We start from the raw sequence: 25,490 nt of genomic DNA on the forward strand, positions 1-25,490 counted from the left end.
AAACAAACATATAAAAAACAAACAAATTTAACAAATGGGGCTGCAATAATGGTAAACTTACATAGAAAAATAACGAAATGTGACCCCATCATACAGCATACAACAACAAAAGGGGGAGGTTTAACATGACAAATTTGTGTGTGTGTGTGTGTGTGTGTGTGTGTGTGTGTGTGTGGAAACCAGTTAGAAGGCTGTGAAAAGAGTCTAAATGGAGGCCAAGGGAGGAACCTTCCTTTCCACTCGGCATCAGTCCACTGAAAGGCTGGAACATGTCCAGTGAGCAAAAGGGAAGAGGGATTCTTCCAAAGGTTTGATGAGAAGGCCCCGGCTCCTTTTACCTATTCCAGTCTCCCATAATTTGAGTGTACATATTAATGATCTAAAACCATGACATACTTGACAACAAAAAAGAAGAAATCTTTCAATTGCTGAATTTAACAATGAAAAGAAAGACAAGAGGGAGAAGGCTGTGAAGAAAATGACTGCTTCTAGGACTATGGGGAAAGACGTTAGCAAGACCATTTGGAAATAAGCAAGAATTATCTGTAGGCCCCTGAGATTCTCCAAGACCCTTCAGCAAGACCATGATGTCAGAGATATTTTTATAATAATGCTTAGCAGATATTTCTGGTAATTCTAAAGTTATGATGAACCAAAATACTTTTATCTTATAATACATTTTCATAACCACATTTCATAACATGATATAAAAATGATTCCTACTGGTGACAAAGCCCCAAGTTCTTCTATTATTATTGTGGTTTATTGCCTACATCCTTAACTGCAGAAAAAGCTATATTTTAGTTTGAGATTAGTGAAAATAAAAATGTAATTATTTTCCCATCCAAGTTCAGATGCTCTGAATTCTAACTCCAAGTTAAATCCCCTGATCTACCTTTCAAATTCTGTGATAACATGAATTACTTTCAAAGATTTTATAGTGCTATTTACAATTTTCCCAAAGTTCCTCTTAAAACAACGATACCAACCCATATTTTACTAGCATTTTAAACAAGTATTTTCACAATCATTCTCTTACTTGAGATTTAGTGAAGAACACATTTAATCACTTCTATGTATTTCAGAATAGAAGTACTACCACATTGTTATACTACCTCATTCTGGTTTCTTTCTCTCTCTTATTTATTTATTATTATTATTATTTTTTTGGTATTATTCTTGGTTAGGTAGCCTTTACCTACTGACTACAAGATTCTCTTGAGCAAATGCTTTGTCTTATTCATCCCTGAATCATCGCAAGGCTTGGGGTGGGGGTGGGTGGTGACAGAAATGGGATAAAGCATGTACCATTATTTCCTTTTTATGTATGGAGAAATAGAGATTCAGTGAGGTTATTAAGTGTCTTGCTCAAGGTCACTTAAGTAGGGAAAACTGGACTAGAAGAGATTTCTTAATTCCTTGTTGGTGAGATTCCTACAACTTACCTATATCTATATAAAAAGATTCATACTTTACAAATAAGATTTTGGTGATTACTTAAGTCATTGAAATGCTGTGAAAAGAAAATGAAATTATATGTGAAAAGCAAGCTTATTTGTTCCAAAGGATGTAGTAATTTAGAGAAATTTAAAATATAACTCATTGGGAAGGAGAAAGCAAATCTAGTCAGCAGCTACCTAATAATCAAGCCTAATTACCCTACTGGGCCTTAAAACACTGTTTATCTGATCTGCTTCTTGGATAAGAGAAGAATAACTATAGTTTTAATTGTGTTTTACAAATCAGAACCACGATGAAAAACTGCTTCACATCCACAAGGATGGATATGAAAAAGCAAACACACAGAAACAGCTGGTAAAGATGTGGAGAAACAGGAACCTTTGGGCAATGTTGGTGGAGCTATAAGATGGTACAACCACTATGGAAAGCAGTTTAGTGATTCCTCAAAAAATTTAACATAGAATTACCAGATGACTTGACAAACTCATTTCTAGGTTTATACCCAAAAAAACTTAAAGCAGGGACTCGTATTTGTACACCAATATTCACAAAAGCATTATTTGCAATAGCCAAAAGGTGGAAGCAACCCAAATGCCCATCAGCAGATGGATGGATAAACAAAATGTGGTATATCTATACAATGAAATATTATTCATCCAAGACAGGAATGAAGTTCTGATACATTCTACAACATGGATGAACCATAACATTACCTAAATGAAATAAGCCAGACACAAAAAGACAAATACTATATGATTCTACTTATCTAAAATATCTAGAATAACCAAATTCAGAGACTTGAAAGGAGATTAGAGGTTTCCAGGGGCTGCGGGAAGGGAAATGGGAAGTTTTTGTATACTGGGTACAGAGTTTCTGTTTGGGGTGATGAAAAAGTTTTGGTAATGAATAGTGGTGATGGCGGCACAACGTTGTAAAAGCAATTAATGACCTTGAGTTGTATATTTAAAAACGGTAAAGGGGCAAATTTTATGTTATGTATTTGTATTTACAATAATATTTTAAATCACAAAAAAAACTGAACAAAAAAACTGATTGTGGTGATGGTTAAACAGAATGTGATGAGTGAATTGTATGGTGTACTGGTTTGAAAGGATGTATGTCCCCTAGAAAAGGCATGTTTTAATCAAAATCCCATTTTGTAATGGCAGAATAATCCCTATTCAATACTGTATGCTTAAATCTGTAATTAGATCATCTCCCTGGAGATGTATCCCAATCAAGAGTGGTTGTTAAACTGGATTAGGGGAGGTATGTCTCCACTCATTTGGGTGGGTCTTGATTAGCTTCTGGAGTCCTATAAGAGAGGGAACACTTTGGAGACTAAGAAATTCAGAAAGAGCAGAGCAGAATAACATAGTCAAAAGAAGTCGAGTCCACCAGCCAGCGCCCTTCGAAGATGAAGAAGGAAAATGCCTCCTGGGAGCTTCATGAAACAGGAAGCCAGGAGAAGAAGCTAGCAGATGAGGCCGTGTTCACCAAGTGCCCTTCCAGATGAGAGAGGAACCCTGACCGTGTACACCATGTGCCTTTCCTGATGAGAGAGAAACTCTGTGTTTACCATGTGCCCTTCCACTTGGGAGAGAAACTCTGAACTTCATCAGCCTTCTTGAACCAAAGTATCTTTCCCTGGATGCCTTAGATTGGACATTTCTATAGACTTGTTTTAAGTAGGACATCTTCTCGGCCTTAGGACTATAAACTAGCAACTTATTAAATTCCCCTTGTAAAAAGCCATTCTGGTTCTGGTATATTGCATTCCAGCAGCTAGCAAGCTAGAACATACGATATGTGAATTATATCTCAATAAAGCTGTAAAAAAAGAACGAAAACAAAATAAAGTTTAGCAAAAGCCCTTAGGAAATAAAAATTCATTAATGTTATCAATCATTTACATATGCATGGACTGGCTGTAAAGGTTGAGTCCTCTTTAATAACAAGATCCAACAACAAGGATTACCCCATTCCAATTTTTACCTTAAGTTTCCATTCACTGAATTTCTCTTTGGGCAAACTTCAAGGAGTTCACAGTAGTTACAAACAAGGCATGTAAAGAGTCATGATATGCATCAATAGGTGGAAACCACCATAAGCAAGGGGGTATATAAGGGCTATGGAAGTTCAAAGATGGGATTGACCAACAGCAAGTGAGGCATGGTCATTTGCTAATATCGTTTGAACAATGGTAGGTGAGGTTGATAAAGATAACGTTGAAAGGGGGGATACTACAGATTGAGGAAATAAGAAAGGCCAAGCTTTGGAGGTAGGAAAGTACTGAGCAAGTTCAAGGAACAATGAATCCAATATTTATTGGGTTGTAAGACTAGAAAGGAAAACTAGGATCAGATCATGTACAGTCTTGAATATTAGTCAAAACAGCAAGGGATGCTAATGAATTGAAGCTGGGGAAATGACATGATCATATACACCTTACAAAGATAAAGCTGTGTAGAATGAATTGGAAGAGAAAGAAAGTAGAGACTTCATACAGAAAACACTGTAGTACTCAAGACTAAGGTGCTGGAACTAGGAGCCTTGGTAGTAGAATTGGAAAAGATAGGCAGGGGAGACTGATGGGAGTTATGTTACCGAGAGAGAGAGAATCACTAAGACTTAGAACATGGGAGTCAACAAGACAAGGCATCTCCAAACTAGGTGGCTGGGAAAATAAAGATACCAATGACAGGAAAATGTAAGAAGGATGTTCTGGGTTGTCTGCTCTTGGGGAGTGGAGGAGAGGTGAGGAATCAGGTGAATTTGGTTTCTGACTTGAGAAATAAAACCTCTGAGTGGTTGGAAATGTGGCACTGGGGATGAACAGTGGACTCTGACTTCATAAACAAAGATACAGGAAACCAAATTTCTGCTACATGGCAGGATTCAATATCTTAAGGGTGAGTCAAATTGCACTGAAGAGAAGCAAAAACCAAATTAATTTGAACTATATATGATGCTTACCATGGTCCATTCAATCTAGTCTCTACAACCCATACTTAGAAATTTCAAATTATTCAGTGATTTCATGAGTAAAATCATAGACTAAAACAGGCAAAAGCAAGGTCAGCTAAAAAAAAATCTGTTCCACAGAAATATTATTACCTTAAACCACTGATATATCAAAAGATGTTTTCCAAAGAGCTTGAATGGTCAATTGTTGATGAAAAGGGTTTAGATGTAATTGCTTATTTTTAGATCAGAGGTTAAGAAATGTTTCCAAGGTTATTTATAAAAGCTGAACATAGAATAAATTCCAGCCTGTCTAATTTTTTAGTTCAGTATTCAAATAAGAAATTACTCATTAAATATGCCTTATGCATGATCACAAACTGTAGACCCCAGCGATCCGTGCATTTCCTCATACCTCAACCAGTTAACAGTAAGATACAGTGAGATTAAGAAATAAGTAATATGAGAGCTAAACCTAGAACCTACGTTTCTTCTCAGTCCCCTACCTGCGGATCCACGTATCATTTCCTTCTATTTTAAATTTCTATGTTTTGACAGTCCACAGGAATAAGTTATAGAGCTACTTAACAGATTAGTTTAGCCTTTTACTAGGGAAATGTAACTATTTTTATGGCATATTCCCAAACTCTTAACCTACAAAAGCTCTTCCCTATCACAATATAACAGATCTAGATTTGATTACATTCCTAGATTTTTACTTTTGGCTAAGGCTATGCTATCATAGAAACACAGAATGAGTTTGCAAAAACTTTCCATCCACTAAAAATGCAACCACTCTGAATGACCAAGGTGTGATGATTGGCTCATTCAAAAAGGGATAATAATTACAAAACAAGGCTAAAACAGAATGCAGGTACATGCCCAGAAATCTTCACTCAAACTGTATCTAGGAAGGACACAGGATTAAAGAAGTGTAACAATTATGTAACTATCACAGAAAATTTAAGATTTTTCTTATTTGGCCAAGGCCAGCCAAAATCCCATCTTTAAGCAGCTCGTAACAAAAATACAAGTCTCTCTCTAATTTTAAAAAAGCTCACTGCCTCCAGACATTCCCCATAACAAGGACAAGAGTTGGCCTCTTGCTAGTGCATTCTGCATTATCAGGGGGCCAGAAATCTGAACTGCTTCTCTAGAAGGTTATCTCTACAAGCTTGCTTTCCCAGTACTGGGACAGTGGCCTCCCACAAGTTCTTCCAGAGAGAAAGGTTAGAGAGCTGTCTTTCACATTTTGCTACTCACATGAGTAGAAAAGAAGGTTAACTGTACTCTCTAACAGATGATCGTTGGTAATGCCTCCAAAAAGGGAGACCCAACACCAACATAAGGCCTCTGTGGAGACAGAAAGCTAAACCCAACTGTGAAATGGGTCAACTTTGAGTTACTGCTTAATTGTACTAAGGTGAAAATCTAATGCTTACTCATCCTGAAGCTACCCAGGTTTCCAAATCTTAGGCTAAGTACCGAAGGCCCAGGGCACTAGATCCAGCTCCACCCACCCAGGAGCTCAGCTGGTTATAAGCTGGTAAAAGCAACTTTTTCCTCACCCCCAAGTAGGAACCGGGTTGGGGCAAAGCCAGGTGGTGAACACCACTCAAGCACTGCATATCCAAACCAGTACCCTGGGGCCGCTGTCACCACCCAGAAGCAGAGCAGATGCCCCAGGCTTTAGCTCACTGCAGCCGGCATTGTTTATGCTCTTTCGGCCGCCTTAGCTTCTGATAGGCCAGAAAAGTCCCTTGTAATGTCCACTAGGACTTCTGGCAGGGATGCGGGATGCTTGACCCCAGCCCACAGTCTGACACTTACGCTCCCAGGCAGGGAGAGGTGGGGGGCCCTAAAGTCCGAGCAGGATCAGCAGGAACCCCGGCGGGTGGCGGCATTGGTGCCGAGGCCTCTGGGAAACGCCTCCTCCGGGGCGGGGCCCAGTGCGGCTGTCAGAGGGCCCGCCCCGCCCGGCCCGGCCCTCCCCGCACACGCTGCAGGCTTAAAGGGGACTCCGCGCGCCGCTGCTGGCACAGAGGGTTTCCAAGGGAAGACAAGTGAAAGCGCCACCAGGAAGATTCCACCGCACTGGATGAACTTTTTGGTGACAACTCAAGTAATGCTCCAGAAACAAAAGAGATGACCAGATTCTACTATCACATTCCTAATCCCTCCTCTAGAAGAAAAGAGAAATCAACACAAGAAACAGTCAAAGCATCAGGGTAAATCTATACAGGTATCTATTATGTAAATGTTAATACGATCAAGCTCTCTCAGACCAAAGCAATTAGAGTGTTTTTCAAATGCCAATTCAAAGGCCAGAAAACATATCCAGCAACCTGCAATGCTTCACTTTACCCTTTCATAAATCATCTCTTCTCTACAATTCGCTTTCAGAGCACAGAAATTCCAGACAATGATAGAAAATGGGTAGGAAGGTAACAGAGACCAAAACAGAAAAATAACATGCCTGTTTTTGTGACAAAAATGTGATCTTTCAAAAACTGGCCAAGAATTCACTACTAGCCTATGTAGATAAGAAATTATGCATGCAAATACAACTTTGATGTAATAAATACAACTCTGATGCAAGTCATCCAGTTCAATATGAAGAGTCCTTGAGAAAAGTCTAGTAGAAACTGCATTAACATCTCAGGAAGTTAAGTCTTGATCTCTGAGATACTCTTTTAAGATATCAGTAAGGTTTTTTTTAATGCAGTTTTATTGATATTTATATAATCACATACCACATAATCATCCAAAGTATATAATCAGTGGTTCACAATATCATCATATAGCTGTGCATTCAACACAATCGGCTATCAGTGAGTTTTTTTTGTTTGTTTGTTTTGTTTTGCACTGGCAGGCATCGAGAATTGAATCCAGGTCTCCAGCATGGCACAGGAGAGCTGTCAGTGAGCCTACCATGGCCCCATCAGTGAGTTTTTTATTTTCTTTTCAGTCTCAGCTTCCAAGGTTTGGCTGCATTTTTTGTGCCTTCATAATACTGACAGGAAAGTGATTTATGGCTTATAAAGCCTGCATTCCTCCATTTAATCTACATAAATAAGCAGACCTTACTAAAGCTTGAAGTAATCATACAGCCTATGGAAATCAATTTGGTGAGGCTAAAGACCATTTGTAAGTAGCTTAACACCTTCGATCCCAAACGGGTTCAAACAGAAATTTAGATTACAAAGGTACATGAGACAAATGGGCACTCTAAGATCAAGAGCTTCTGTGCCTCAAAGGACTATGTCAAAAAGGTGAAGAGGCAGCCAACTCAATGGGAAAAAATATTTAGAAACCACATATCAGATAAAGGCTTGATATCCTATGTACATACAGAAATTATACAGCTCAATGACAACAAAAAAAATCGATTATAAAATGGGCGGAGGATATGACTAAATACTTTTCTGTAGAGCAAATACCGGATGGCTAAAAAGTACGTGAAGAGATGCTCATTTTGAGCTAAAATGGCTGCTTTTAAACAGAAAACTATAAATGCTGGAGAGGATGTGGAGAAATTAGAACACTCATTCACTGCTGTTGGGCATGTATAATGGTACAGCCACTGTGGAAGACAGTTTGGCAATTCAATTCCTCAGAAAACGAAACACTGAGTTGCCCTATGACCCAGCAATACCAGTGCTCAGTATATACCCAGAACAGCTGAGGGCAGTGATATGAACAGACATGTGTACACCGATGTGCACAGCAGCATTATTCACAACTGCCAAAAGATGGCAACAATCCAAATGCCCACCAACAGACAAGGTAACAGAGGCCCAAATAGAAAATTAGCATTCCCCTTGTGAGAAAAATGTGATCTTTATACACACACACACACACAATGGAATATTATGCAGCAGTAAGACTAAATGAGGTCCTGAGGCATATGACAACATGGATGAAACTTGAGGACATACTGTGGAGTGAAATAAATCAGACACAGAACAACAGATACCATACGATTTCACTCTTATAACTCTGGTAAAGGTAATCTCAGAGGTTACACTGTAGAATATAGCAGACCTAGAGGTACACAAAACTAGAGATGGAGGGAAAGTACCCAAAGAGGTTGAATATAAATGCAAGGGAACGGACAGAAGTGATGGTAACAAATTGGCAGGTTTTTATATAAGTAACATTGCCAAATTGAAGGTGATTGATTGAAAGGGGATGTATAGTGCCATGTATCCCACTATTTAAATCTACAATTATAAATAAATTTTTGCATGAACTATTTTCAATGGTTCAATAATGGACAAAGAGTTAATAGTGAAGGGATATAGGGGGAAAACTAAAAATGTAAGCTATGGCCAATAGTTAACAGGAAGACATCAACAGTACCACAGCACTACCAGGGGCAACTAACTGGTGGGGAGGAACAAGTGATAAGGGGTAGTTTAGATTTGATAGTTGATGATGTTATATTTGCCAGTTCTTAATCATTATGGACCAATGAAAACTGCCTAAAATTGTGAGTGCTACTGGTTATATAGCCAAGCAAAGATACTATAAAACACGATTTGTTTATTTTGGATAATATCCATATACCCAATAGATGGGAGGGAGCCAAAGGATACAATGACAGGAGTACAATGGAGAAAACAAGGAAAGTATGAAAAATTGTCACAGCTCAGAGGAGCCTAAGTGGATATAACTAAATGTAATGCAGTACTCTGGACAGGGTCCTAAATACAAAAAGGATAATAGGTGAAGACTAAGGATATCTGAAAAACCAATACACTGTATATAATAACGTACTGGCATTGATTAATTAACTGTAACAAATGTATCATACCAATAATGTAAGATGTTACTAACTGGGGAAACTAGAGGAGGGGGAAGGGACTATATGGGAACTTTCTGCACTATCTGCTCAATTTTTCCATGGATCTAAAACTGATCTTAATAAAAAATAAAGACCAGGGCGGTACAATAGTGGCTCAGTGACAGAATTCTCACCTGCCATGCCAGAGACTTGGTTTTGATTCCCAGAGCCTGCCATGCCAAAAATTAAAAATTAAAAAATAAAGATCATTAATTTTTTTTTAAATGGGAAAACTATTATAGAAGACTAAGGACATGATCAAATATAATATGTGAGCCTTGACTGGATCCTGGATGAAAAAAAAAAAAGAGGGTGGGATTAGAAGAATGTTCTTATTCTTAGAGGACTGCTAAGGAATGGAAGAAATTAACTGTCCTATCTTCAACCTACTTCAAAACAGGTCAGAAAAAAAAATATGAACACACACACAATCTTCACATATATGTGGGGAGAAAGCAAACGTGGCAAAATATTGAAATTGGTAAATCTAAGTAAAGAGTATATGGGTGTTCTTGATACTATGCTTTCAATTATTCTGTAGACTGATTTAAAAAAAAAAAATAGGTGGGAGGACTTCCAGGAAAATGGTGGAATAGGACAGGCTGAGTTCAGCACTGCTCCATGGAACAATTAGAGAAGTGACAGCAAAACGACTGGGACAGAAGTTTCAGGGTGCAAGTGATATGAGAAGGTCTTTTATACTATACAGGGAGGTCCTGGATAAAAAGCAGCAGAGGATTTGGGAAGGAGAGAATGGAGTGAGCGTTCTCAGTCATGACTCCACGGGGGACAAAGGGCCGTTCCCAGAAAGTGCCTGTGCCTGCAGCTAGTTTGGGAGATCAACCCTGTGGTCCACAGCCTGGAGACCCTTGGGAAACCCAGAAGCCAGCAAACTTGCTCTCCTTGTTCACAGAAACCATCCAGCTGGTGCACACAGCCTACCGCTCCTATTTCCACATGGATGGCCAGAGCCCTCAGGAGTGCATGAATGGGGAGGAAGGGACAAGGAAACAAGCCACAACGTGCCCTGTGGCCTGCACCCCTGTGTAGGCAGTTGAAATATCCAGTCCACAGCCCAAGGTCATTCTAAGCAGGAGCAAGGGGGCAATCAGACCCTTCAGGACCACTAGTTTTCCCTGTGCACTCGGGCCAGCGGACCTGGCTGAAATTGCACTCTGTCTCTGATGGAGACAGAGCTTGATGAGCTCAGCCAGCTGCTGCAGTCAGGAAGAGGAAGACCTGAGGGTAAGAGGAGGCCAAAGACAGTCACCTGCTGGGAAAAGACTGAAAGTGCAGTCTGACAAACTGCCTATCTGTTTAGCCTTAAACAGATCCCCAAATAGAGTTGCACCCCCTACATGAGGTCCGGGCTTTGGTTTGGTATGGAATTACTGACAAACCAAGAACAAAAGGACACCTTCAATGCAAACCTAAGCACATACAAAACCTCAGATGACTGAGGGTCAAAATAACCTTATCAAGATAATCAAATGCCTGGAAGCCAGCAGAAGGTCACAAAGCATATGGAAATGCAGGTAGATATGGCCCAAATAAACGATCAAATTATAACACCAGAGGAGACATAGAATTTGGAACTAATCAAAGGTATTCATAAAACTCCCCTAAATAAACTCAGTGTGTTGGCTAATGACATAAAGGATATCAAGAAGACACTAGAAGGGCAAAAAGAGGAATCTGAAAGAAAAGAAAAATAGCAAATCTTACAGAGAAGAAAGATATTGAAGACCAAATTAAAAATATATTAGAGACACAACAGATTTGAAGAAGCAGAAGAAAGAAAAAATGAGTTAGCGGACAGGACAATTGAATTCAAATGCACAAAAGAGCAAATGGCAAAAAAGTTGGAAAAACTGGAATTTGATCTCAGGAAAATGATGGGCAACACAGAGCACACAATAGAAGACTCATTGGTATCTCAGAAGAAAAAGAGAAAAGTAAAGAAGCTAGGAAGATTAGTTGAGGAGATACGGGGGAAAACTTCCCAACCCTTATAAAAGGCATAAATATGCAAATCAAAGAAACCCAACGAACCTCAAATAGAATACATTCAAACAGGCCTACTCTAAGACATATACTAATAAAACTGTCAAATGTTGAACAGCAGAAGTCCTGAAAGCAACAAGAGAAAAGTGACTCGCCACATATGAGTGAGTTCAGACTACTGAACAGGCACCATGGAGGCAAAAGGCAGTGGTAGGATATATTTAAGGTCCTGAAAGAGAAAGACTTCCAACCAAGAATATGTTATCCTTTGAGAAAACACGGAATTTTTAAACTTTCCTGCATGGGAAATCTGATACTCGTTCAAATATTAGGGATTCCCAAGTCAAAATAGGCCATGCCCCTGATCTTAAGGTTTGCTCTTAAGAAACTTATATTTGTAACGGGAAAGCTAAGCCTACCTATAATACTGTGTAAGAGTTATTTCCAGAGAACCTCTTTTGTTGCTCAGATGTGATCCCTCTGTCTAAGCCCAACTCTGCAAGAAAAATCATTACCCTGCCCCATACATGGGACATGACACCCAGGGGTGAAAGTCTTTCTGGCAACTTGAGATATGACTCCCAGGGATGAGCCTGGCCCTGGCACTATGGGGTCGACAATGCCTACCTGACCAAAAGGGGAGAAAACGTAAGAAATATAAGGTATTTTGTTACGTAACTAAGAGATTTCAAATAGAATTGAGAGGGTATTTTGAAGATAACGCTTATGTAAGCTTCAGCTAGATATTGTAACCTGCCATGGTATATCAACCCCAACTAACAGTATTCCTGTAAACTCTTAAAGAATACCCAGGGCTCTATATGAGACTCTATAAAAAGTTTCACTCACTAAATTTTTTAGAGACCTATATCCTCCAGATGATTCCTAGGCGAGATAAGCCCTGAAACCCAGAAGCACCAGTTTCTCCAAAAGCATCAACCAGTTGTAACCCCCTACTTTATAAGGTCAACATCCCTTTTCAACAAGAAGTTAGAATGGTCATTGCCCAAATGTTCTTGAAGAGTGGGAGAAGGATCAAATGAGAAGGAGGAGTTGTAATAGAGAATATAGGACTTAACAAATGATTTGACTGATATTTTAGCTGCCAGCATTTTAGGGCAACTACAAGGAAACACTGGAAATGGTACAACTATAACCCATACTTCGAAATTTATTCTAAAACTGTTCGTTAGAATGTATTTTGAAAGTTATTTTTTTGTATGTATGTTATATTTCACAATAAAAAATGTAAAATAAAAAAAAAGCCAATCATCAAAATCATATAGAAGGGTAAGGGGCCCCAAATAGCCAAAATCATATTGAAAAAGAAAAACAAAGATAGACTCACACCTCATGACTATAAAACCTATTACAAAGCTATAGTAATCACAACAGCATGGTACTGGCAAAGGAGAGATATATAGATCACAAAGGAGATATATATAGATAAGTGGAATTAAACTTAGAAGTCAAAGATAAACTCTCACTTCTAACAAATATAGTCTCTTCAAACAAATGGTCCTGGGAAAACTAGATTTTCCATGTGCAAAGGAATAAAGGTGAACTCCTACCTCACACCATATATAAAATTTAACTCAAAATGCATCAAAGACCTAAATATTAGAAGAAAACATATGAAGCATCTTCAGGACTTTTTGTTAGGCAATGGTTTCTTAGACTTTATACCTTTCAAAGCACAAGAAAAGCAAAAAACAAGATATCATCCTGAAAGTAAAAAGACAACCTATCCTAGGCTAGATAAGTTCTGAAACCCAGAGAAGCCAGTCACTCCAGAACACCAACTAGCTCCATCCCCATCCCACACTATCAACAGCCCCTTCCAACATGAAAGTTAGGATGGGCATAGTCCAAATACCCTAACGAGTGGGAGGAAGATCAAAGCAGATGGTGGAGTTATACAGAGAAGGTACGGTTTAACAAATTAGTACGACTGTTGAATCATTATATTGATATTTCTTTTAGTCTCCAGTGTCTTGGTACAGCTAAGAGTAAAAACCTAAAATTGTAAAACTGTAACCCATACCAAACTCTGAAATCTGTTCTACAACTAATTGCTGCAATGTGCTTTAAAATTTATTGTTATTTTGTATATATGTTATTTTTCACACACACACACAAAAATCGATTGTGATGATAAATGCACAGCTCTATGATGACACTGAAACACTGAGTGTACACTTTGGATGATTACATGGTATGTGAATATGTAATATATATCAACAAAGTTGCATTAAAATTTTTAAAAAGTTAAAAAAAAAAAAAGACAACCTATAGAATGGAAGAAAACATTTGGAAATCACAAAAAGGATTCTACATCCAGAATATATAAAGAAGTCCTACAACTCAACTACACAAAGACAAACCACCCAATTAAAAAACGGGGGAAAGACTTGAAAGATATTTCTCCAAGATATACACATGACCAATACACACATGGGAAGATGCTCAGCATCATTATCCATTAAGAAAATGCAAATCAAAGCCAGCATGAGGTATTTCACACCTAGTGGAATAGCCACTTTTTAAAAAAATTGGAAATAACCGTTAGAGAGTAAAGACATATTGCACTCCTGACAGAATTCACTAAAAAGGAAAAACATAAATACTAAGAATCTCCAACAGAATAAGAGTACCTGAAGACTGATGTGTGATAATCCAACTCTGTGGGAAGGAGAATGATCAGTTGGGAGAATTGTTAAATAAATTAAACGGGCCTGTAATGAACTTGTTTGTACAATCTAAAGAAGAGGCCAATTTATCTACAATGATCAAAGTAAAAGCAAACTTGCCTGTACATGTAGACATCACCATAAATGTCTAAGACAAGTTTTCGGGCACTCTACTACCTTGTACAACTGTTAGGACATTACAACATTCCTTAAACCACAGCCTGAAATGACTTTCTCTGAGACTAAAGCTGGGGGCATGAGGCTGGGGGTAGGGACAAATAAGTTTCATCAGTAAATTGTTAGCATTCCATCCATTCCATCCCCTTGTGAGGTCCACTTTTTTTCTTTCTTTACTAATCATATTTTTTCCTGTGTAACATCATTCTATTTTCCATATAACTTGCCTCCTTCTCAGGAGAAAGAGGAAACTTCTGCCTTAGCATTGCGCATTCCCCTAATCTGCTTGTGACAAATAAATCCTTTTAATAAAAAAAAAAAATTCTTTATCCAGCTAAGTTGTCCTTCCAAAGTGAGGAAGAGGGGGCAGGCTGACCTGAGTTTGATTCCCAGTGCCTGCCCATGCAAAAAAATAAAATAAATAAAAATTAAAAAGGTGAGAGACAGATTAAAGTTTCACAAACAAAGACTGAGAGAATTTGTTCACCAAGAGACCTGCCCTACAAGAAGAATTAAAGGGAGCTCTGTCGGCCAAAAATAATAATATGAAAAAAAAAAGAAGGAGGAGGTCTGGAGGAGGACACAGAACTGAAGGTACCAGTACAGGTAATTTAAAAGATAAAAAGAAAGAACAAAAAGAATATACAGATCTGACTAAAACTAAAAGGATAAGACGGCAGATATAAGAACTGCCTCCACCATAATAACTTTGAATGTTAAAGGACTAAATTCACCAATTTTTTAAAAAAATTTTTTGTTGTATAATATAATATATATACAAAGCAAAGAAAGAAGAAAGCAATAGTTTTCAAAGCACTTTTCAACAAGCAGTTACAGGACAGGTCCCAGAGTGTGTCATGAGCTACCATTCCATCATTTCAGATTTTTCCTTCTAGCTGCTCTAGAACATAGGAGGCTTGAAGGCACAATTTTTTTTAATCACTACAATCGACTCTTTCTCTTTTGTGAAAAAAGCAATAAATTTAAAACCACAGCACAACAATTAATTGTAGAATAGATTTCAGTAAACTCACCAATTAAGACAGAGATTGGCACAAAGGATTAAGAAATATGATCTAATACTCCTTAGAAGAGACTCATCTTAGATCAAAGGATACAAATAGATTGAAACTGAAAGGATGGAAAAAGATGTTCCATGCAAACTGTAACCAAAAGAAAGCAAGAGTACTATACTAGTATCAGGCAAGATACACTTTAAATGTAAAGATGTCGTAACAGACAAGGAAAGACACTGTGCATTAATAAAAGGGACAATTCACCAATACAAAATAACAATCATAAAGATTTATGTACCCAGTCAAGAAGCTCGATGGTACATGAGGCAAACACTGGCAAAACTGAAGGGAACAACAGATCTTTCAATACCACTCTCTTCTATAGATAGAACAGAGGACAAACAAAAAATAGAGAACATAAACAATTTGATAAATGAATTAGACCTAACAGACATATATAAAACGCCATAACCCAAAACACCTGGATATACATTCTTCTCTAGTGCTCATGAAACATTCTCCAGGATGGATCATACGCTGGGACACAAAACAGGTCTGTACAAATTTAAAAAGACTGAAATTATTCAAAGAACTTTCTCTGATCACAATGGAATGAAGCTGGAAATCAATAACCACCAAAGAACATAACTTTCACAAATATATGGAGATTAACTAACACTCTTAATCAGTGGGTCAAAGAAAAAATTGCTAGAGAAATTGGTAAATACCTGGAGATGAATGAAAATGAGAATACAACATATCAGAACATATGGGATGCAGCAAAGGCAGTGCTGAGAGAGAAATTTACTGCCCTAAATGTTCATATTAAAAAGAAGAGCAAAAATCAAGGATTTAACTGCTCTCCTGGAGGAACTAGAGAAAGAACAGCAAAGCAACCCCAAAGCAAATAAAAGAAGAGAAATAAAGATCAAAGTAGAAATAAATGAACTGGAGAACAACAAGAAAAAAAAAGAATGAATCAACAAAAGCAAAAGTTGGTTCATTGAGAAAAGTCATTAAAATTGATGGCCCTCTAGACTAGCTACACTAACAAAGAAAAAGAGAGAAGATATAAACAAACTAAATCAGAAATGAAAGGAGGGTCGTTACCTGGACCCTGAATTAAAAAAAAATCATATGATGATACTATGAACAACTATATACCAACAAACTAGAGAAATCTGATGAAATGGACAAATTCCTAGAAACGCACAACCTACAATGACTTCAGAAATAGAAGATCTCAACAAACCAATCAAAAGTAAAGGGATTCAATTAGTCAACAAAAATCTTCTCACCAAGAAAAGCCCAGGGCCAGATGGCGTCAAAGGGGAATTTTATCAAACATTCCCAAAAGAATTAACAACAATCCTGCTCAAACTCTTCAAAAAACTGAAGAAAAAAAGAATACTACCTAACATTTTATGAAGTTAACATCACTCTAAAACCAAAATTGCATAAAAATGCTACAAGAAAACTACAGACCAATCTCCCTATTGAACACAGATGCAAAAATTCTCAACAAAAGACTAACAAATTGAATTCAATAACAATTAAAAGAGTTATACACCACAACCAAGTGGGGTTTACTAGGATTGTAAAAGTGGTTCAACAGAAGAATCAATCAATGTAATACAGTACATTAATAAACCGAAAGCGAAAAATCACATGATCATCTCAATTGATGCCGAAAAAGCATTTGAAAAAATTCAGCATCCTTTCCTGGTAAAAATACTTCAAAAAGTAGGAATCGAAGGAAACTTCCTAAATATCATAAAGGACACATATGAAAAACCCAAAGCCAGCATGGTACTCAACATTAAGAGACTGAAAGTCTTCCTGTAAGATGGAGAGTAAGACAAAGATGCCCTCTGTCACCACTATTATTCCACATTATACTAGAACTTCTAAGTACAGCATCCAAGGAGGAAAAAAAAAAAGGTATCCAATTTGCAAAGGAAGAAGTAAAACTTTCATTATTTGCAGATGACATGATACTACACACTTGGAATATTCTGAGAAATCTATAACAAAGCTTCATGAGTTAATAAATTCAGCAAAGTGGCAGGATAGAAGATTAATGTGCAAAAATCAGTAATGTTTTTATACACAAGCAATGACCTGAGGAGACGATTATGGAAAAATGTCCATTCAAAATAGCAACTAAAAGATCAAGTACCTAGAAATAAATGAAACCAGGGATATAAAGGCCCCATACACAGAAAAATACAAAACATAGCTACAAGAAATCAAAAAAGATCTAAATAGGTGGAAATACATTCTGTGCTCATGGATAGGAAGGTTAAATGTAGTTAAGATGTCAATTCTGCCCAAATTTTCTATAGATTCAACACAACACCAGCCAAAATCCCAACAATCTACTTTGAAGACTTGGAAAAGCTACTTATCTAATTCATCTGGAAGGGAAAGAGACCTCAAATAGCTACAGATATCCTAAAAAAGAAGAGGAACGGGAGGATAACACTTCCTGATTTTAAAATGTATTATAAAGGCACAGTGATCAAAACAGCATGGTATTAGCACAAAGAAATACTGACCAGTGGAAGCAAATCAAGAGTGTGAAAATAGACCGCCAAATCTATGGTCAACCGATCTTTGGCAAAGCCCCCAAATCCACTGATCTGGGACAAAATAGTCTCAATAAATCGGCACGGGAGAACTGGATATCAGTAGCCAAAAGAATGAAAGATGATCCTTACCGAAATACCGAAAATGTTGAGCTGTTGAGTAGCCTTGATTCTTGAAGACGGCTGTATAAAGACATAACTTTTACAATGTGACTGTGTGATTGTGAAAACCTTGTGTCTGATGCTTCTTTTATCCAGGGTATGTACACATAAGTAAAAAAAAATATGGATAAAAAATAATAGGGGGGATAAGGGATAAAATAAACTGGGTAAATAAATACTAAGAGGACAATGAGAGGGAAGGGTAAGGGGCATGAGATGTATGAATTTTTTTCTTTTTTCTTTTTATTTATTTTTCTGGAGTGATGCAAATCTTCTAAAAAAATGATCATGGTGATGAATATACAACTACATGATGATACTGTGAGGCACTGATTGTACACCACATATAGACTGTATGTGTGTGAAGATTCATTAATAACAACAACAAAAAAATCCAAGACAACCCTTACCTTACACCTCGTACAAAAATTAACTCAAAGTGGATCAAAGACCTAAATATAAGAACCGGTACCATAAACTCCTAGAATGAAATATAGGGAAACATCTTCAAGACCTAGTAATAGGAGTTAACCTCAAACTTCACAACCAAATCACAAGAAACGAAAGAAGATAGATACATGCGAACTCCATAAATTCAGTTGCTTCTGTGTCTTAAAGAACTCTGTGAAAAAGGTGAAGAGGCAGCCAATTCAATGGGAGAAAATATTTGGAAACCATATTTCAGATAAAGGTTTGGCATAGTATATACACAAAGACATCATACAACTCAACAACCAAAGAACAAACAACCCAATTATAAAATGGGCTAAAGATATGAATAGATATTTTTCCTAAGAGCAAATACAGATTACTAAAAAGCACATGAACATTTTCATTAGCTATAAAGGAAAATGCAAACCAAGACTATAACAAGATTTCACCTCACAACTATAAAAATGGCTGCTACCAAATAGGAAACTACAAATGCTGGAGAAGATATGGAGAAATTACAACACTTATTCACTGCTGGTGGGAATGTATAATGGTATAGCCGCTGTGGAAGACAGTTGGGTGGTTTCTTAGAAAACTAAACATCGAACTGCCCTGTGACCTGGCAATACCACCCCTCAGTATATACCGTAAGAGCTGAAAGCAGTGACACAGACAGGCATTTGTATACCAATGTTCATAGCAGCATTATTCACAACTGCCAAAAGATGGAAACAATCCAAGTGCCCAGCAATAAAAGGGGATAACAAGATGTGGTATATACATACGACGGAATATTATGCAGCAGTAATATGAAATGAGGTCCCAAAGCATATCACAACATGGATGAACCTTGAGAACATAATGCTGAGTGAAATAGGCCAGACACAAAATGATAGATACTACATGGTTTTACTATTGTGACTTTGGAAAAGGTAAACTCAAAGGCTTAAAATGTAGAGTATAGGGGACCTAGAAACACACAGAAGCTTGAGACAGGTGAATGGTTAGCTAATGAGGCTGAACTTAAGTATAAGTGAATGGATAGAAGTAAAGGCAGTTCATTAGAGGGTTTATAAGTAATACTGTCATATTGAAGGTGAACATGATTGAAATAGGTTATATAGAGCCATGTATCCCATGAATTAATACTATAGATATTAAGTTCTTGCATGAACCACTTCAAAGGTATGAATCTTATACAAAGAGTCGATAATAAAGGGGTACAGGGGGAACACTAGTATTGCATGCTATGGCCTATATTTAAGAGAAAGACATCAACAGTACCACAGCAATACCAGGGGTAAATAATTGGGGTGGGGTGCAGGGGACAAAAGTTAACGGGAGGTTTGGATTTTATATTTGGCGAGGGTGTGTTTACCTATTATCTTTCTCTCTAGAGTAATGAAAATTGCGTAAAATTGAGAGTGCTGATGATTGTACAACTAAGTGAGAATAATGTGAGACGTGGAATGTTTACTTTGGACATTATCCATGATGCCCAACGGATACAGGTGGCTCAAGGATATACTGACTGAGGAGAATGTCGAACTGTGGTATATACATGTGATGTAATATTGTACAGCTACAGAAAAGAAAGAAGTCATGAAGCAGGCAATGAGGTAAATGAATCTTGGGGTCGATATGTGGTGCAAAATAAGCCAGAAACAAAAGAACAAATACTGTCTTGTCTCTTTCAGCAAATACTTATTAAAAAAACTGGGGCCTAGATTGTAAGCTCTTATAGCAGTTGCATTTACTTCGGAGCTGTAAATGTTATTTCTATATTTTGAGATGCTGTGTTAAATATGTATAACCTGGTATTTCCCCGGAACTTTGACTACCTGTGTGTCACCTAAGACTCAGGGATGGAGTTCCGTAGCTCTGAAAGTCAGCATTGCTACATACAACCATTAAAGAAACCAAAAGAGACTTCAGGCTTCAATAGGCCAAGCCCTTGATCTTGAGGCTTGTTCTTAAGAGACTTACGTCTGTAGCAGAGAAGATAAGCCTACCTATAATAACGCCTAAGAGTTACTGCCAGAGAATCTCTATTGTTGCTCACATGCGGCCTCTAAGCCCAACTCTGTAAGTGAAATCATTGCCCTCCCCTCTACCTAGGACATGACATGGTGATGGGTAAACATGGAACATGACTTTCAGAGATGAGATGGCCCTGACACCATGGGATCGACAATGCCTTCCTGACCAAAAGGGAGAAAAGGACTGTAACAAAATAAGCAATCAGTGGCTAAGAGAGATCAAATCGAGTTGAGAAACTATTCTGGAGGCTACTTTTATGAAATCTTCTGCTAGATACTGCTAATTACCAGTTGCCAAAGCCCAAGCAAAACCATTCCTGTTAACCCTAAAGAACACCTAAGGCTCTGAGATTGTACAAAAGTTTAATACACTAAGATTACTTTACAGAAACCTACAACAGCCATATGGTCAGATAAGTCCTGAACCCCAGAGGAGCCTGCCTCTCAAAGAACATCACCTAGTTCTTTCCCCCATCCCACATTATTGACATCCCTTTCCAATATGAAAAAGTTAAAATGGGCATAGCCCAAATACTCCTAAAGATTGAGAGGGATCAAAGGAGAAGGAGGAGTCATAACAGAGAAGATAGGACTTAACAAATGAGCATGACTGCTGAATCATTATCTTGATATTTCTTTTAGTCTCCGATACCTTAGAGCAGCTAAAACGAAAAAACCTAAAATTGTAGAACTGTAACCCATAACAAACTCTAAAATCTGTTCGATAACTACTTGTTACAATGTACTTTGAAACTTGTTTTTGTATACTGCTACATTTCACAAATAAAAAATGTTAAAAAAGGTGGGGGTGGGGAACCAGATCTCCCCTCACCCAGCTGACACAAATACAAAACTATGTTTTCTAAAAGATTTTCCAAATTAGTCTGCTGATGCTGCTTTAAATCCAAAGACACAGTAACACAGCCAACTGGTTAGTTATATACTGTCCTTTTCACTACAAAGAACACTATACCAGTTTTGAAAAGTTTTGCTCAACAAATATTTTTTGAGCGTTTTCTTCCAGGCATTGTTTAAGGCATTGTGATCACAAGATAGAAAAACCTGTACTATGCTTTCATAGTACTTACGTTCTGTGAGGAAATCACACAGTATATAAGCAAACAATAAATGCTATGAAATAATGGAAAAGGAAAATGAAGAAGAGTGACTAAGATGGCTTCTCTAATTGGGAGATTAGAGAATGCCTCTTTAAAGAGATGACATATAAGTTGAGAGCTGAGTGGAGCCTATAACTTAAAGACAGACTTAGATAGGGGTCCAGTGTAAGTTCCACGCTGAAAACAGCAAATGCGAAGGCAAGTAACATATTCTGCACTCCAGAGGGAAGAATACTAAAATCCCTTAAGAACCTCAAACCTCTTCAACACTGGCCACCAGGAGTCAATGAATCATAATTAGATCAAAACCTCAATTTCACATTCTTTATATTCAGCTCCCCCACTCTCACAGCTGCCCATCTCTCATATTGTGATCAGTGTTATCTTGAACTGCTTGCATCTTCCCTCAAAAAACTACCATGCCCTGTCATTCATTCATATTTCACCACATGTATGATAGAAGTTTAAAAACAAGGGGGGGGAGCATAGCCTTTCTAAGTCTAAATTTCCTTATCTGTAAAATATTGTTACATGGATTAAAAAAGATAAGTATGGCACCCATTCAGCATTCAATAAATGTTAGCTACTGCTGGTTAAAGTATTTGAGCATTTATTTTATTCAAAACCCAGAGGTGGGCTACAGGGATCATAAAAACTAAAATTTGCTACAGTATACTGTTGGAGAGATTAAATTGTGAAATTCTTTTAGGTCTGGAGATTTGTCCTTTTCTGGTTCACCCAGGTATTTCTAGAACCTAGTACAATGTTTGATGTGCAGTAGATACATTAATATCTGTTGACTGACTGAATGAATAAAGGAGACCCCATTAAATTGAGAAAAAAAAAAAAGAATAAACAACCCCAAGATTTAAAACAACACCCAAAGGCATTGTTCAAGATGTTTATTATCTCTAAGAGCTTCCCCCAAACCTAGAATGCTATTTCTAATATTAAGGGTACTTAAATTTACTACAATTAAAACCTTATTTCAAAAATTGAGCTGACAGCTGTAGGTTATCTCTGTGATGGAATTATCAAACCACTGTTCATAATCCAAAGTTGAGGATTCAAATTTTAAAAGAGAATGAAGTATAACATTTATTATTAACAACTGTCTTTGCTTACCACTGCCTAAGTAAAAAGACTTCAAAAACCTGTGTTAATTTTTCTCTCAATACTTTAACTACTAGGTTTAATTTATGCTGGCAACATAAATTGATTTCATTTTTTCTATATTAAGTTTCACAAAAGCAACATTACATTTTGTTTGGTCACTTAAGAAAAGCCCAGATCTTTTATGACTTCGTAAATTTCAAAAGCTTGTTAGCTTAATTATTGGTAATTACTCTTTGGGTCAAAGAAGGACTTTCCAGGGAGATGAAAATGGAGAAAAGAGGAGCTCAACTTTTCTAAAAATGAGTTTCAATTACTATAATTATATATAAGAAATAAGACAGGCAACATTTCTGGGCCAAGATTTGATGCCTTGGTTCCTAAGAGATTAAATTAGAGCCATGCATAAATTTGGAGCAACTTCTGCAAAAGCCACTCACCCTCTGTTACTGATGAATGAGAGAACTAATTAAGATTCACCAACACGACTATGTTTTCCAACACACAGTAGGCACTCTGGCAACGTCACTTTCTACCCCACAAACAAAACGGGGTGCATTTAAATTCCACAATGACCACTACAGCAGGGTAACTAACTCAACAGTGCTAAGGGCTAAAAAGGTAAAAGCCTGGTTTCCCAAACCCCCACCTTGAATCGCAAGGCCTGCTTAGCCTACATCTCTGGCTACTGTAACGCGCCCCCAAACCTCAAAGCTGGACAGCCACCTGAACTCTACCCACGCCTTCCGAAAGGGGATGCCTCGCGGTGCAGAAAGCCCGGCGCGCCAGCGGGGCGGTGACCGACCGAGTCGTTAAAATCGCAGCACACCTCGAGTCGGGGCGGGGGCCCAGGTGCGCGCCAGGCCCCAGCACGGCCGCCCTCGTCACGCTCCGAGGCCACCGGGCCGCTCACAGCCCGCACGGGCTTTCGCTCACTTATTCATTCCTCCGACAGCTACGCGAGGGGCGTTACAGCAGGGCGGGCCGCGGGCCCCCTCGCCCGGCCCCGGAACACCTCGGCGCCGGGCGCGCCCCAGCCTCGGGCGCGCCCCAGCCTCGCCCGCGGCCCCCAGCCGCCGCCCCCGGGCCCCGCCGTGCGCTGGGGCGGCGGACCCCAGCCTCGGCCTCGGCGGCTCGCGCCCCCCGCCCTCCCAGCCGCGAGCGCCCGGGCCTCCGTCCCGCCTCGCCCGCGGCCCCCAGCCGCCGCCCCCGGGCCCCGCCGTGCGCTGGGGCGGCGGACCCCAGCCTCGGCCTCGGCGGCTCGCGCCCCCCGCCCTCCCAGCCGCGGGCGCCCGGGCCTCCGCCCCGCCTCGCCGCTTCAGCAGCGCCGGGCTCGCGGGGCAGGAGAGGCGTGCACCCGTGTCTCGGGGCCCTCCGCGCACGCCGCACTCGGGCCCCGGGCCCTAGACGGGTGGGTGAGGCCCACCGCTCGCTCACCTCCGCCGGGCCAGCACCCTGGGGCCTGCTCGAAGCCGCTCAAAACCGCTTGCGCCGCCGCACACCCCGCAGTGTTCTCGCCATTTATTGGCCCTTGTAGGGCCGCCCCGTACCCTGCTATTGGTCCGTTTGAAAGAGCTGTGGGCACGCGCCGCCTGCAGCCTTAAAGGGGCCGCTAGCCTTCCAGGCGGCCCGCGGTCCCGGGAGGAAGGGCGAAGGGGGCAGGTGGAGCTGTGCATCCCTGGCCGAGGCTTTAATCTCACGTGCTTAAACTGCTGTTTGCACCTGACATTTTTTCCAGTCATTTCATTAACCACATGCTGATTGTGCGGCGAAGTGCTGCGAGGGAAACGGGCAGCTGGGTGCGGCGGGGCATCAGGGCGCGGCGCTGGGACTCGCCTTCTTCTCTGGGATGACAGCCGAGCAAATCTTTCTGGAGCTCATTTTCCTTGTCTGGAAAATGGGGACAAAGAAGCTTTCCTCGCAAATTTAGGGTGAGGATTTAATATAGCTAATTGAAAATAACTGGGAAAGGCCTTGAATAAACTCTTAAACATTCTGCGAATGCTTACTATTCCTGTTTTTAAAATAAGAAGCTTAGATAATTTAAGGAAAGCAATTTGGAACTATATGAATGGAGAGCTGTAGTTATTTAATGAAGCAAGACATTTTTTGATGAAGCATCTATAAAGGGGATGTATTTTTAATCCGGGATTTGAAGAATATGTCGATTACCAACAGGCCGAAAGCTGGAGAGGAGATGGATAAAAGCAAATTAAAACTTTTTTTTTTAAATCTGTCAAGTTGAAATAGATGAAAACAACCTTGGGTTGACAACCATTTGGAGAAATAGACACTCAAACTCACTGATGATGGGAGTATAATTGGTACAAACGTTTAGGAGGACAATTGGCAGATATTAAGATGTAAAATGTATGTAATCTTTGACCCAGTAATACCACTGTTAAGATTTTATCCCACAGGTTAAAGAAAATAGGCAAAGAAAAATGCACACTGCAGTACTGCTTGTGATAGGAAACTACATATCCATCAACAGAGAACTTGTTACCTACATAAATTATAGTTTTTTCATTCAATGGAACACTAAACCACTGTTGAAAAGAATGTGGTGGGTGTGCGAGGGTGGTTCAGTGGTAGAATTCTCCCCTGCCATGAGGGAGACCCAGTGATTCCCCGCCCACGAACTTCCCAAAAGAAACCAACAACAAATGGTGCTACAATAACAGGATACTCACACGGAAAAGGAATGAAATGTGACCCAGCCATACAGCACTAAAAAAAGAATATAGCTAATCTATACATGCTGATATAGAAAAATACACAAATTTTATTAATTGAAAAAGGTACGTTGCAGAAAAGTATATATGGGATGATTTATGTATAGTTATAAATGTATGTGCATTTGTGCACATGTCCAAAATG

General features: G+C 39.0%; 1 protein-coding gene across 4 annotated transcripts in view; it reads right to left on the reverse strand.

Moving 5' to 3' along the window:
* Positions 1-24,171, reverse strand: part of CKAP5 (cytoskeleton associated protein 5) — a 131,449-nt gene extending 107,278 nt beyond the window's left edge. For 2 of the 4 annotated variants that reach the window (XM_077114587.1, XM_077114590.1), the window contains exon 1: positions 24,048-24,171. The gene's annotated coding sequence lies outside the window, so the exon portion shown is untranslated. Of the gene's footprint in view, positions 1-6,255; positions 6,369-23,336; positions 23,359-24,047 lie in introns of those variants that run through there. The other 2 variants (XM_077114589.1, XM_077114588.1) reach the window with 2 other exon arrangements.
* Between the last annotated feature and the right edge of the window lie 1,319 nt (positions 24,172-25,490).

The sequence above is a fragment of the Tamandua tetradactyla genome, chromosome 8 (assembly GCF_023851605.1).
Source record: "Tamandua tetradactyla isolate mTamTet1 chromosome 8, mTamTet1.pri, whole genome shotgun sequence".
NCBI classification, from domain to species: domain Eukaryota; kingdom Metazoa; phylum Chordata; class Mammalia; order Pilosa; family Myrmecophagidae; genus Tamandua; species Tamandua tetradactyla.